Source organism: Anopheles cruzii, chromosome 2, assembly GCF_943734635.1.
Source record: "Anopheles cruzii chromosome 2, idAnoCruzAS_RS32_06, whole genome shotgun sequence".
Classification (NCBI taxonomy): Eukaryota; Metazoa; Arthropoda; class Insecta; order Diptera; family Culicidae; genus Anopheles; species Anopheles cruzii.
Window position 1 is genome coordinate 13,699,022 of NC_069144.1, and position 13,518 is coordinate 13,712,539.

The 13,518-nt window shown below is 52.1% G+C and overlaps 1 protein-coding gene across 3 annotated transcripts in view; it reads left to right on the forward strand.

Annotated features, from left to right (window-relative positions):
• Positions 1-13,518, forward strand: part of LOC128268597 (protein yippee-like) — a 43,657-nt gene that overhangs the window by 25,916 nt on the left and 4,223 nt on the right. For 2 of the 3 annotated variants that reach the window (XM_053005725.1, XM_053005727.1), the window contains exon 1: positions 10,724-10,824. The exons of the other annotated variant lie outside the window; for it this stretch is intronic. The gene's annotated coding sequence lies outside the window, so the exon portion shown is untranslated. Of the gene's footprint in view, positions 1-10,723; positions 10,825-13,518 lie in introns of those variants that run through there. 3 annotated transcript variants of the gene reach the window in all.

Genomic DNA, 13,518 nt, shown 5'->3' on the forward strand with positions numbered 1-13,518 from the left:
GCCTTGGTTTGTTTGTTCGAAGCGTGCTCATGCTTCCGGCGATGAGACGCGCGTAATTAAAACGCCGCTGTGGTCGATTCTGTCGAGCGAACTCCTTCAGAGCGAGGAGGAAGATTGTAGATGGTGTTAAACGTTTTAAAATTTATGTCACAACTTTTTGTGCACCTTGAAGGCCCCCGGGGGAGGTGACACCAATATTTATGCTGTTGTGCGGCACGTGATCAATCAACATTTTCTACCTCCTAGAGGGTGGCTCGGAAAATCGTAGCTCATCATCAATCAACATCCGGTGTAAGAGATTAAAGCTCGTCGTCGTTGGCGCGCGTTGGTTCTATTCGATGCCCGCCTGGCCCGCCATTTTCCCCACCGTCAACACGCAATTACACGCACGTACGTCCCCTTGGGCTGCGGAACATTAATTTTATAATTCCAGACACCAACCCGAACCTACCTACGCGCGCCTCAAGCGAGAACGTTACACACCGTTTTATGATCCACGCCGTTAGATCCACGGTTCTCGGCAGTCGGCAGGAGAGGACGCAGAACGTGGTCGTTAATTCCCGGAGCGTAGGTCTTGCCTTCGAAGGTGGGCGGTGTTCCAGCTGCTGGCGTGCGTGCGTGCGCACAACAAGGCCACACTAAATCGGGGCGCCCCCTGGGATGGATTGAACACAGCGAAACCCCAGCCATCGAGCCGAAGATTTGCGTATCAAACGGGCAGACGAACGTGGCGTGCCGTGCCGTGGGGGAGTCGTTGTAACCATTAACCGATCAGTGTTCAGGTGATCGAAGTGCGGATAGTACTCATGATTGCGCTCGACCAGAGCGATTCGGGGTTATTTTCCTAACTACGAAGTTATCGGTGACGTCACAAAGATTTAAACTATAAGCTGAAAAGCTGCTTGACGGGGTTTATTATTCACATCAGAGACGATTCTTGAACGTTCTGAATCGCACGTCGCCCGGTCGGACCCTTTTCGAAAGACGTAAGCCTCTCGGCCACTGTGTGTCTAGCTCTCCGAAAGAGACTGTCCAGACCCCCGCGGGTGGGGGGATCGCCATCGCAAACGAGAACCGGTTCCGAAAAACCTAGGCATTCACTTTATGGTGCAAGACCGGCGGGCCACACTCTAATTCGGAGCCGCGGCCAACGAAAGTGCAAGTATCTATCGTGGTCCAGGGGCCCTTCACTCGATCGATTGCGCCGCGGCTGCCACGCTTCGGAAGGGTTAGAACCAAACCCGCCGCCGGTTGGTCTAGATTGAGTTTTGGGTGGGTAAATTGGGCCACAGCTCCGGCGGGGGGCACGCGATTAGAAGGATTTATTTAAAACACCGATCGAAGCCCACGTCGTCGTCGTCGTGCATTTGCATTTCATGGCACGACTATCTGGCTGGGCGCAGGGATGGTGGTTCGTAGTTTTACTTTTCTTTTCTATCCGGCTACAGTGTTGCTCAATTTCGAGCTGGCTTTCGAGCTCGGCGGCGGCATCGGGGTGACCCCGTGCCGTGAGCTTTGCGTAACCGGGGTCGGCCGAGACGAGCGAAAGACGGGTTTGGTGCTGACGTCTTCATTAGCATAAAATATATCTCACAGTGGACGGAGGAAGATTTAAAACGTTATACAGTTTGAAGGGTGATACTGTTAAGTGGCGGCCCATTATCTTTATGGTAAGTATGAAAGCGGTCGGCAAGATGTTCGATTGTTTGGCTTCGGTTTATATTTTAATTTAACTAAAATGCTCCACCAAACATTTTCAAATATCGACATCTGCTCCACTTTGACCGGTCTACGGGGGGGGGGGGGGGGCCTGGCTGCCAACCGCCCAGTGCGCTGCCCTTCATGTGTGCCCTAATTTTACACTTCCGCCCTACCAAACGAAGCACCAGATCGAGATCGAAGCGGGGGCGCTGTTGCAACATAAACCACCCACTACACCCCAGACCCGGTGCGGCCCCACAAGCCGCTGAATGTTGAGCAATAAAGAGTGGGAGCGCCACAGCGTGTGTTGGCCAAGGGGACCCACTTTGAGTTGGTTGGCGCTCCCGACGGTTTCTTCCCTATCCGGGCGTGTAGAACCTTGCCCAACACGTTTCTCGGGTGTGCAGGTTTATGTTGTGCCGCGCACGGTGTGTTCTAAAATTAAATCGTACGTGTTTACATGTTGCCCAATTCCGTGGATAACCTTTTAATGGTGCGAGGTTAGTCGGTTTTTTCCGGCTACCACACGGTCGGTTGGTCGCCATTTAATGTTGCAGCCGGATGGAGCCCCGCTATCATCTGTCCCGAGCATCGAGAGAAGCGAGTTAAATTTCTCAGCTCAGGTGGGGGTGTCCAACTTTATTCGGATGCAAATCACGGTCCTTCGGAGCCGTGTTCCGAAGGCCGGGCTCTGTGTTTTTTGTTAGAAACTGGAGTTCTTCGCTCCGGCCCCGGGTGGCCACCCCGTCTCAACCGCAAAACATAAACCAAACGCAAACCACATCGAACGAAACGAGGATTCGCTTTCTCCTTGCCAGTCTTCTTTTTGCAGCAAACGACATGGCGTGTCGGCACTAATTTGAAGCTTTCTGGCCACTAAAAATGTGTCACCAGAGATATGTTGTAGACCACAAAATTCCGGAACTTCCCCGGGGACCACCCGGTCGACGACAAACGTTTGGTGAGGGAGCAAAGCCCATAATTATGCTTCCTTTCTTAGCGGGCGGCACCTAGAAGGGCTGCGTTCCGTTTTGTACTTTGAACATCCTGCTTGCGTTGCACTAGAAATATTCATTCATCGATCGTTCCTTCAGCTAACAGCGGCCAAGCCGTACTTGTTGGGTTGTGTGCCGTGTGAGTGGTGAGAAATAATTCAAACTATCAATTATTTTCCGCTTTACCGCGACCGTTTTGCATGTACGATTTAGAAGAAGGAAAAAAATACAGCTGGGAGTTTTAACCACGCATAGCCGGCCGGTCGCCGGGGAGAGGACGGAAGATGATAATTGGCGGCCGCGCGGTTTGCGCTCTATCGGTCAGTTGTTTGACCAGAAGAATGCTAACTGACGTGGGCCTTTTCTCGGTCAAAATGTTTATTCCCACGAACGCCGTGGTCGGTCGGTGGCGCTGCTGCTGCTGTTGTTTGAGGTTTGGGAAACTAATTGGAAAATACCAAACCCCGAACAGGGCTTTTCGCAGAACCCGTGGAACCCATCTGGTACGTATGGAAAGGAAGAAAAAAAAGCAGCGGCAGCAGCAGCAGCAGCAGTAAAATCTAAATGATCGGGTCTTACTCTTAAGCGAGCGTCTTGTCAGATTGCTGACAGAGAGCTCCCGCTATTTGCTAAATCAACCAAAAATTTCATAAATTCAGCATTCACAACAGTAGTGAGTCGGTGTTGCGTTTGCTCTGATAATGCTGTAATGGGGTCCACTGTTTGCTTCGTACCAATCGACGACGACGGGCCAACATTCTCGCTCGGGCGCCTTTAATTCGCCCACTAATGGATCGCCTTTTCGCCGTTATTTTGTCACAATTTTAAAGACGAGGGTTTTGATTAAACGTGAGACACGCCAACCAAAGGCTCAATGAACTCTCCGGAACACACAGACCACAAGCCCGCAACTTTTAACTTCAAGCCGCGCCGAAACAACATTATTGCAAAACTATTCTTCGCGTGCGAACGGCGGCACCGCGCACTGAACGTTCTCGTGGGAGTTTAAGGCGATGAGTTTAATTACTACATTCGAGCAGGTTAAAACATCGCCGCGTAGTGGAGAGAATTCCAATTATTCCGTTCGGCGCGGGTTTATAAATGGGGGTAGCACTTAGCAGTTAGACCTTCAAAAGGCGTAATCATTACTCTGTTCTGGGCCGACGGAGGCCTTAGAAAATGAACTACGAAAAACGTGTACTGACAAAATGCCCGAATCGATGAGTTTGTTTTTTTTTGTTGAAACCCAAAAATAAGTTGGTAAGGTATTATTAGAAAGGGAATCTGGTTTACTTTCCTCTCTCTCTTCTGCGAAGCTTTAAAAGGTCGCCGACGGCACCTGCAGCGCGCGCGCTCGTCGCCACGGCAGGAAGTTACCCGAACCGTGCATTACATAAGTATTTCCCTAGTAGTGGCCAGCCCCGTGTCACGTGTATATTTATAATTTCCCATCCAAATTGAATCTTGCCTCGTTAGTGGCGGGCGCAGAATTTCGCCGCTCGCCGCGCCATATGCAGGCGGAAGGGACGGCCAAAAGTGACCAAAAATAGAATAAAATCCGCCAACCACCGCAGCAGCAGCAGCGGAATGATGGGCCGCGACTGACCGACAGAGGAGACAGTGAGAGCGAGAGAGTTACATTGTGGCTTCCGTCGGAAAGCGGAGCGAAAGTTGGGCAAATTAACCGAATTAATGACGAGCCCCGCGCCAGTGTCTTCGCGTTTGACTAGACAAGCCCTGGACCCGCCAGCAAAAATGTCTTGGCGGAGGTTAATTTGGTGAAAAACAACGATAAGGAAACTAATTATGTCGTCGTCGCGGGAGCCGATCGTGTGGGAAGACCGAAAAAAGCCCTGATATGATGATCCTAGCCAACGCAAACCCGGAAGCCCCGTAAGTGGGGGAGTAAACCGGAGCCGGAAAACCGCTAAAAGTAATTAAAAGCCACACGCCGCGACCGAAAGTGGATCATCGTTCTGCGGGGGGCGAGTGCGCGAATTAAACGCAAACCCAATCCGGAGCGAACCGCTCTGGAACCGGCAAAAAGGGCGACAATCACACACAAACGTAAACATAAACACAAACAGTCTTGCGACCTAGAGAGAGAGAGAGAGAGTGGGTCAAAGACGTTGGTGGGGGCAGGGACCCTCCTAAAAACGCGGTCCCAAAAATAACGTGCGCGCGAGCGTTTGTTTTGTAAACACAAACCCCCCGGCTGGCCGATGGCGATGGCATTTTTTGTGTCCGAGCTTCCGAGCGACACCCTTCGGAATCGCCACTTAAAGACGCGCGCCCGCTTCTTGAAGTGAGCCAAGTCCGTTTCGCCATTAGCTATCGCGCGGTCGTAATTAGGGTGTTTGAAGAGTGGGAGAAAAAGTCGCGTGGGAAATCGAAGGCGAATCGGCGAGAAAAAGCAACGCGCCAGGTGTTGCTAGAATGGCCACAACTATGCACCTGTAGCACCCATTATTAAACTCTCTTATCGTCAATTGAACGGCTACATCGTTTTATATGAAAGGCGTTCGAATGCCAATTGTACGTCAAACTGTTTACCTTAAATATTTAAATAATCGAACGGGATGTATTTCGAACAGCCTCAGTAGATTCCATTTACAGATGGCGCTGCACAAGCACTGCTCTGTTGAACCGAAACCGATTCGGCTGAAAACCGACACAAAAAATAATACATAATTACGTTTTTTTTTTTTACTCTTAAAGGACGGGCAGAGCCGTATTTATTAAATCTAAACTTAAATCTATCGACATAACAAAAACTTAGAGCTAAGCATCATGTAAGATGCGGGTGGCGTGGCATTTCCTCCAACGCGCACATGCCTTATCCCGGGCTTGCTCGGTTTACATAATTACGTGATACACAACAAAAATGAACACGTTGATAAATAATTTCCTGATGCTGAAAAACTGATGCTTTCACCTTTTGGGGCGATTTCTGGATACGAACTCGTTTCGGAGCCGAAGAACCAGATTCACACCACTCTTTGGCCTCTTGTTTTGATTCAAGATCATGGCGATATACCCAAGTCTCATCCATAGTGGTGATCCAATGCACAAAATCTACTTAATCCTATCGAAACAGACTTGATCCTATCGAAAAAAGCCATTTTGCACAGAGCACTCTGAAACCCAATACTTCAATCAAAATAATGGTTATACTGCTCAAGGAAATGGCTAGGCCATTTATAAATTTACTTTGCCTTCAAACATTCCTAAAATAAAAATTCAATCTCCTCACGATACTTGATATTTTCCGTTGTAAAAAATACTGTGACACGTCGATATCAAATGGCGAAGTGACCGATTGAAATGAAACTTCACGTACGTTCATATGAAGAGTGTACCAATATAACAAAAAATAGGGCTCGCAGCAGCTCTCTCTGTTACTGACCGTACGAATTTATTGAATACCCGTGTACTTAATTTTTCTGTGAAATATTTACAAATATTTCCCGCAGATTTTCGTCAATGTTCAGTCGAATGACGATATTCGTTCAATGCTCACCATACGCCTGCAAACAGCGAAGATGTTGCTGCTGATGCACGAAGCTCGGGAGATCGGCTATACTATAGATGGTACATATATTTATTAATGGTGGTAAACATACTGCTGTTTGGCTATTGTCGGAGGCTTTCGATTTTCCAACTCAATTGTATTTCGCCGGCCCACAGTCTGGACTGGACGCACCACAGATAGGCGGTCTCAACGGTCCCAATTAGTTTATGACCATTATTAACCACGATGAGCAGTAGGGCGGACGGGCGGTCGGCACACGAACCTTGATTTATGGACTCAATTCGACGGCGGGCCTCTCGTTCAGAGAGTGGAGAGAGCATGAAGGTGTTCCCGTCCGCTGTCTCATCGATATAGGGGTGTATTACGTGTAGTACTTCCGGTTTGAGGTGTCAGAAAGATTTGAGTTTTATTGCTGCTATTTTGTGTGTTTGTTGTTGATATCGGGGTTAGTGTGTCACAATCACGGACCTGAACACGGACAGACCGTTGCTTCGAAAGGCGGATTTTCCTCCCATTAAAATGACAGTTCCGTTTTTGCGACTGCCCATAGAAAGGACTATTAGACACCACCCGAACGATGTCGGATTTCTTCGCTGCTTTCCCCATAGGAATCCCTCCTCGGGGGGATCCTCAGAACAACACACAGTACACGTGTGAGATGGTCATGGTCTGAGTCAGCCATTGGCCACTAGGCTGGCCACCGGTTAGTGGACGGTTTGCGTGTCAATGGCGCATCAACACGACGAAGTGGTCTCGGTACCCCGCACCTGAATGTCGTCGACGCCGTTGTCGCCCTGCGAATTATGCGTGTGCATCACCACACCGCACGATGGTAATTTTATTCTCCTCATTAAGTCGGGCGATAAAACAAATTTTGTGATTCAGCGAAGTGAAAGGAGGGGGGGTCAAACAGTAGAACAAAAACCGGCGTGAGTGTAAACAAACAGAGAGAGAGACAGAGTGAGGATACTTTGGACGAGGGCTTTTGAGTTTGGGGAAAACTAAAACGCCAAACGCTTGTTTTTGCGCGCTTTCAAACATTAAACAGAGGGCCGTGGATTTGCGCCCTATTTCGGGTTGACACTTGATTCAATTAATTACTGTCTATTACTGAGTAGCAAAACGGTAATTCCTTCAACAGAATCCCCCCAACAGGAGATCGCTCTCCCTCGGTCACAACGGCGCTCTCTAACCTGTCAGTTGCCATCGCAACCGGTGGCGGCCCTATGCCTTGCGGTTGCTGCTTCTGCTGCTATCTTCTCTGCGCTGTATGCCTACCAAGTCAAGGCCAACGTGTGTTGTGCTCCGAAGAAGGGAAAAAGGAACGAAGCCGCCAAACACACACGCGACCGACCGAGAGCGACCGCCCTACAGCTGCCGCGTCTCGGAACATATGTTTCGTAAAAGCCGTCAACGGCGGCAGCTGGGGAGACTCTGGGCTAGTGGGGGGACCCGTTCAGAAGGAGGCGGAGATGATGATGGGCAATGATGACTTGACAGGCCTGCTGCTGGCTGCTGCGACGCAGTCCGCCAAAACGGCTCATCAACCGCTGCGTGAACGCCGCAGTCGTCATTGACCTGGCTACGCACGCGAATGTCACTTTTCCGCGGTTTACTTGTTGTCGCGACCCGAGAGAGTTGTGTCTTGTTGCTCCATTTCTGTGCCCTTCCGTTCTTCCCCACATACATGGCGTGTGAGGCTTATCATCTGCTTGTGCGCCTTTGAGCAACTAGCATATGTGTCTGAGACAGAGAAACACAGACAGAGAGAGAAAGAGAGAGAGTTTGCCGAGTGTAAACAAACGACCCACGGGCGGCGAAATGCGTGATGCTCTAGACCTTTAAGTTGTGGCGACAGAAAAAAAAAAACTAGGTAAACGAGGCAGTGCTGCCGCCGAGAGTTCAATCAATGGCTGATAAGTCAGCGGTGATGGTGGTCAGGTCAGACTACGAGGAGACGGCGCACCGTCAAACGCTGCGCGGCGTCCCCAGCTGTGCTCCGAGTTACGGCGTAGAATTGGGACGACGGCGTGTACATGAAGACCTTCTTATCGCGGCCGCGCGCTCGCATGTTGTGTACGGAAGTGAGGCCCCGAGTGTGGAGCTCTTGAGGGAGGGTGGATTGGGGGAGCTTGTTGCTGACTGATAGCGCGGAGCAAGTCAATGTTTTGCCTGTCTCGCGACAATCCCGAGAGAGAGAGAGGGGGGAGTGCTGAACTAGATTTTCTCGCACATTTGCGAAGTGGCCGCGCGGATCCGCCGTTTGTTATTGTTGTTGTTGTGTTGTGCGTCATCTCTGTTTTCCTTTTCCGCTGTTTATATTGCGATTTAAGGTAGGCTTTTTGCGATGCAAAAGTTGCGTGTCGCACCACCAGACGCACCAAACGCACCACCATGCCTTTCGCAAGTCGCAGGGTTGTCCGTCCGTCTAGTGTGTTTGGATTTCGAAGATGGGGCGCGAAATATTGATTGTGGCTGTCGGCTGTAGAAGTTTTTGAAGAAATTTCGAAGAAAAAGGGATGCCGCAGACCAAAATCCGCACGAAACAGTCACTTGTTGGCGCGGGTGCATTGGCTTCTCCTGCACGACGTGGAAATGAGCTTTTAAAGTTTCGTACAGTTTGAGTTGAAGACTCTCTACATTGATCATAAGTTTTTAATATTTCGTCATTTTCTGCAAACGTCTAGCGTCTCATCTTTACAATTTCAAGAATGAAGTTTGACGTTTAAATGACTTTCTAATCAGTAATCAGTTGTTTAAAATCCAAACAACAGATGGATCTCCCTCAAGTTCAGTTGAGGGAACAAACCATTAACAATGTAACAATGTGAGCCTCTCTATAGGTGTCAAGCGCGCGTCCCAAATAAATCTTTTCGCACCATTTCGCGGCATTCGGCAGCTGCCCCCTGACGTTTGTCACAGCGGCTCCTCCGCCATAGACCAAGGCGTTGGAAATTGGAGTAAGAGTTGGACTTGGCCTCGTCCACACGGGGGGGACTAATCGATTGTTTGTGCCCACACCACCACCGCCGCCGCCGCCGCTCAAGGAGACGCTTTGTAAGAGGCCGTTAACAGTGTGGACCGCTAGGCGCAGATCAACGCTCCTTGCGCCTCGGGTAGCTAGACGGCAAGGTTTGTATACATACACCGCCCGCCCACTCCGCCCTAAGGGTCCACCCCCGGCCCGCCGCTGGTCTGTTCACGGCTTGTCTGTGACGACGACGGCGAGGTTTGTTTGCGTCGCGCGCGGCGCGATGTGAACGATCTGTGTGCGCGACCGCGAGGCGCGAACATCGAGGCGTGTGTGTGTGTGTCTGGGGGGGTACATAGAGAACACTTCACACACTGCTGCTGATGCTGGTACCTTAGCTGGTGCGGCCACGCAAACAAAGGCAACCCAAGGGAGGACCAAGTGGATTAGACGCCGTGCTGGACGCGCAAATCCCACAACTCTGATCCCCGTTCGATTCGTCCATTCGTCCAGGTGTTCAGCGCTCGGGTCGAAGTGTCGAGAACTCCTTATTTCCGGGTAGAGTCTACCAGATCCTGCAGCGCGTGTTTTGACCACCTAGCATCGCGCCATTGGCCTACTGTGTAGTCCGATCTCTGGGTCGCTGTTGGGGGGTTGGCTGCAACTGCTGACCGACTCGCGTTCGTCCGGAATTGACGGAACGAACGTTCACCGCGTCGCGCTCCAATGCTAGATGGGCCACCCGCTCTCCCCCCACACACACAAACCCGCCTTTGTTGGTGTGCGGGTTGTTGCCGTCCGCCCGCTTGGCGCTTGCCAACCACCTTTCTTTGCCGCCGCGCAAGTCGACTGCGCGCTATTGCGTCTCTCGGTGCGCAGAGCTCTCTGCCCATGTGTGTTGGTGACCGACCGCGGTCGCGGTCGTGGTGGTGGTGGTGTTGTTTTTGTTTGCCTCCCCGTGTGCGCCGTGTGGTGGTTCCGATGGCCGAGGCCTACGGACGAGCTTCCATATCTGTTGTACCCGTTGCCGTACGAAGAAGTACGGAAAGCGTTGTTGCCTCGCGAATTCGTTTGAGACTTGATCGAAGTATACTTTGAGAAGAACTTCCGTTCCGAAACGAAGATCCGGCTCGACAGGGCAGGCAGACAGAGAGTGAGGCCCAGAAAACGGTGTGCCGTGTGTGTGCTGTGTTGTGCGCGATCTTTCGCTTGTCTGGTACTTTCATCATCTGTCGCGTCCGTAGTGCCAGCTGTTCCGTGGTGGTGCGGTTTTGACGTGCGCGCAACAACCGCGTCTTATTGCGTTGCGCGGTCGGGTGCACTTCCGCTTTACATGGACCTCTCATCCCGTCAGATGTATAGTGTAGCCTTTCGGCGGTAAGTTCCAGCAAAACGCTGGACTTGGAACTGCCTCCAGATAAACGCTTCCCCAGAGACAAGAGAAGTGTGATACAGAGAGCGCGGAGTGGCTAAGAATTACTGTGCAAAGCGCGTCGCCGTGTGTTTCGGACGTTGTGGAGTTAGCGGACGATGATCGTGAGGCTCTTCCGATTCCCTACTTCTGGAGTCGTGAGCTTTGTCGGTCGGTGTCCCCCCGTGTGGCCTGCCAGCCGTAACAGCAGCAGGTACGAACCGCAAAATCTCGCGAAACCATTTTGCTCCAGTTGACGACACAGTCCAGAGGTACCGCATTCGGGCGTTCGGGATTCGAATTCTGGGTTCTATCGCCCTGGAGAGCCCAGAGCGGGACGAGTGTGAGTGCGCGAAGTTGAGTGGCCTCTTTTTTCGGGGTCAATAATCCCGCGGAGGTGGTCCACCGAGGTGGAGAACCCACCCGGGAGAGGGAGGCAGGGTGGTGGTGTACTTGTGCTCGCCGCTCTCTGTGGCTGGGTTCTCTTTGGGTTGGGGGGGACCGGCCAGCCAGAAGCAGAAGCATATGATCCACGCTCCCACGGGACCGAGCGAGGAGATCTCTATTTGGCGAACCGCGCGGCTGTGTGGGGAGATTCTGTTCCGACCACTTCCGACCCGCTCGATCGCGCTCCCCTCTCTCGGTGCTCCGGGGAGTCTTCTAGCCAGCCCCCCTATCTGGGGCCGAGTGGTCTTCTCCACGGCGCCTTGAAGGTTGATGGCTCCTCTCGTGTTGTGGTGGCGACCGCGTTCTGCGATCTTTCTATCGCCGCACCGAGGAGGGTGTGTAGGTAGAGTGGAGCGTAGCGAGGCTAACCAGTCCGCGGAGTCGGTCGGTCGTCGTCGTGGTCGGGGGGGGCTCATAACTGGTGCGCCGCGCTAGGGGCAAGTTTTTTCCGTCCGTCGAGCTGGGCCTCCACCGGTTTGTGGTCGACGAGGCTCGCGAGGAGGTAGGTCGGACCAGAAATTGTGTCAGGCCGCGCGGCGCAGTCCTCTATTACTACGTAATTTTGCTGCCGTTTAGCGTTCGTCTCGCGTGTCTACACAGGGGAGAGCCGTGTTTGACATTAGGCCCAGTGCGCACAGCTGATGCTCGACGCGGCTGTGTGTTGGCGGATGTCGCGTCCCCACGGCGTCCTTCGCTCTGTTCGGTCTGTTGTTATTGTGATGTCCGAGGTGCTGTCTCTCTCAGCCTCTCTCTTTCAAAGTTAAGACCCTGCCTTACTGTTCGGGTCGGGAGAAAGTTTGTTGTGCCTTAGCGCTTTTCGTCGCAGAATCGCGCATCGGTTATGTGGGGGTATAGGGGGGGTTAGGAGTGACGCAGGCTATGATTATGATCGCGTTGTGTGCGATCCCGTCGGACTCGATGCTCGGTTTGCCCCACTACTTAACAGGACTTAGTGCCGCCGCGTTGTCGAGATGTTTGTTGTTTTCGTCGACACGCGTTTTTTTGCGTCGCCCGTCTGTGTCTTTATGATGATGGCTGACCGAGAAAGAGTTGCAGCAATAGCACACGAGTCTTTATGCGCGCGACAACAACAAACAACCTTCTCTCGCGGAGCATGTGGAGCAGCGCGACCCCGTGCGTCTTGCGCACGACGAGCTGACGGAATTATGCAGACTTTCAGAAACCAGAACCGGACCACGACGGACTGGGAGTGCAAGCCCGCCGTCCCCTCCGCGTCGGGAGTGGAGAACAGTTATACACTGCGCGCGCAAGACGGAAAGAGTTTGATGAACTCTCCTTCTGCTGCCAGCGCACGGGATGCGGACCGCGGGAGGTAGGTTGGTCCAGGTTGCCGACGCGACGTGCATAACGTGGAGATGGTGGGAAGAATTAGAAATTCGTTCCCCGAACCGACCCCCGACGTCCTGCCACCGGTACCACCATCGCCGGGGAACGAATCATGTGGAAGTGGATTTTTGCGCGCGCGCACCTTGTTCTCGGACCCCGGGGTTTTCTTTGTTCCCCACACACAACACACACAGACGCGTCCACGAGACGAGAGCCGTTCTTGAGGTTCTCCCCGTTCGGTTCTTGATCTTTTCGGTCGGTAATTGTGGTGATAGTCAGAAGAGGGGTCCAGGAAATTCGCGCGCGCCCGCCCGCAATTAAAATCAAACTGGTCCCTTGATACCACTTACGTTTCTTCGATAAGCTTCTCTTTCATCAATAATAATGATGGCCAAGAAGGCGCACGGTTCCTTCGTACGTAACCGATCTCTCTCTTGACATTCACTCGGTCATTGCGCAATGTGCGCCAAAAGTTGTTGCCTGAAAACCTTGACACAACACCTGGGCCTGACCGATTGCAGTAACCTCTCCCGTGTGTCCCGGTGGCCTACTTACACCACTGTCTGAGAAGCTGACGGTGGATTCCCACCTTTCTCCCCCGGGGGGGAGTTTTTGTTGTTGTTTTGGCCATCCGCGCGCGCCAATGATTGTGCGCAGTCGGGATGTGACATATGGCCACAAAAAAGGATTAACTGTCCTTGACTGTGGCTTGATTGTGGTGTGCCCCTGCCGATCGGCTGAAACACCCGGAGGAGACGGTGATACGCCATTTTTTTTTGGTTGTAATCAAGAAGCAAACAGATTATCTGCGGGGTGGCCACGCGCACAGCGACTGATACGGCCAACCTTTTTGTTTGTTGAACAGCAGGTGAAGACCCCCGCGGGGGGCCGGGCCACCCAATTGTGTCATCGAAGGCCGCCCGCCGGGGGTGGGGCGGGAGAAAGTTTAATTTCTGACGCTTTTCACTGTTCGAGCTACTTTTCCTAAGCGGGACACTTTTATCACTGCATCCCATCCGCGTGTTCACGGCGCATCCATTTACGCTCCTTTTGGGGGGCCTTTTTTCCACTTTGAAGTTTTGAAAGTTACTTTCAAAGCGGCCCGTAAACCGTT